The 1,598-nt window shown below is 60.7% G+C and overlaps 1 pseudogene; it reads left to right on the top strand.

Moving 5' to 3' along the window:
* Positions 1-347: 347 nt before the first annotated feature.
* Positions 348-1,266, top strand: LOC143023500 (uncharacterized; annotated as a pseudogene).
* Positions 1,267-1,598: the final 332 nt, after the last annotated feature.

Here is a 1,598-nt window from a genome sequence, read left to right on the forward strand (position 1 = left end):
ACCCACCTGGTGCCACTCACCACCAGAGTCGAACAGATCGTGGCCTACCGCGTGGCCATGGTCCTACAGCGCGACTCCGAAGGAGTAGCACAGAGAAGACTACGGCTTGCAGTGATGCAAGGAAACGATGCCCTCCACCGCAACCCGTGGTTACTCCAGTCCACCCTGGCCACCCACAGCCTCGCCCGCATTGACGGCTGGCGCTGGCAACACGCCGATCTCCCGTCCCCCACCTACCGAGCACCATCCCCGTGGGAGGACCCCCCCCCCAACAGCAGAGTTCTCCACCACCCGGCTACCGGCCAGCAAGGCGCTCTGCATCACCGAGGAGCTGCGACAGCACACCCATGGCGGTGGCATGGGTGTCTGAGCCGGGCGGTGCTATATACTGCACCGACGGCTCGGTCGACCCCGAAAGTGGCAAGACGGGCGCCGCTGCCATCACTGCTGGGACCGAACTGCTCGAGAGGACGCCGGATTACTGCTCCACCCTGCGGACGGAGATCGTGGCCATCCACCTGGCCCTGGAGCACGCCCAGAACCACCAGGAGGCCACTGTGGTCCTACACACAGACTCCAGGACGGCGTGACAGGTCCTCCAGCAGCCGCACCCCTGCGACAACGTGGGACTCGTCACCGCCATCCTAGGCATCCTGCAGAGCCTTACCGCACAGGGACGTGGGGTAAGGCTGCACTTGATACCCAGCTAAGTGGGCGTGCGAGGCAATGAGTCCGCCGACGTTGCTGCAAGAAGAGCCGCTGGCGCTCCCCACGTGACCTGGCACATACCACCTAGCCTGTCGTACGTGAAGGCGCGAGCCAGGCGTGCCGCAGCCCACCACGCCCACCAGACTCACCGGCAGTTAGAGGGAACAAAAAGACAAGCTGCTTAGTACGCCGCCACCACCGACTATCAGATGTTAGGCTCCTTCCATCAACAGCTCAGGGCAGACGACGCACTGTTACTACTGCATTAGGGAGGAGCTGTACGGTGGCTTTCAGGGGCAACAGTGCGATCACTACAGAAGGCACATCCGCCACCCGCTGCTGCACTACCTACTGTCCTGCCCGGCCATCGAGGCCCTCCGACCAGCGCCGCAGACCCCCGCTCAACCTGCAGAAGGCAGCCTCCTCAGCAGTCGGGCAACGAGAGCTGCCCTCCTTGTTCGCCACACGCCCATGGACGTGATGCTTGGGGTGCTCAGGGCGGCGCCCCTCCCCCTCGCTGACCTCCCCACGCCCTCACCTTCCACCCACTAGGGCACGACAACTCCCCCACTGGCGGGGTGTTGCCCGCATTGTATATTAATGTATATATCTCTGTACATATTTTATTTAATAAACCTTTATCAATTAAATTCATTAATCCAATATTAAGCCCTGAAGAGACTTGAACTTTCACTAATCCTTCACTTAAGAACGATACCATTTACGATGATGTGATAACTAACCAGATCAATTGGTGACCCTTAAAGTAGATCACTGTGCAGCAGCCGCCTGCCCCGCCTTCTAGAGTGGACTGCCAACCGCCGCCTGCCGCCTCCTGGAGTGGACTGCCAGCCCCAGCCGCCGCCTGCTTCTCCTTCTGGAGTGGACTG

The sequence above is a fragment of the Oratosquilla oratoria genome, unplaced genomic scaffold (genome assembly GCF_046742065.1).
Source record: "Oratosquilla oratoria isolate Oo_2021 unplaced genomic scaffold, ASM4674206v1 SCAFFOLD48, whole genome shotgun sequence".
NCBI classification, from domain to species: Eukaryota; Metazoa; Arthropoda; class Malacostraca; order Stomatopoda; family Squillidae; genus Oratosquilla; species Oratosquilla oratoria.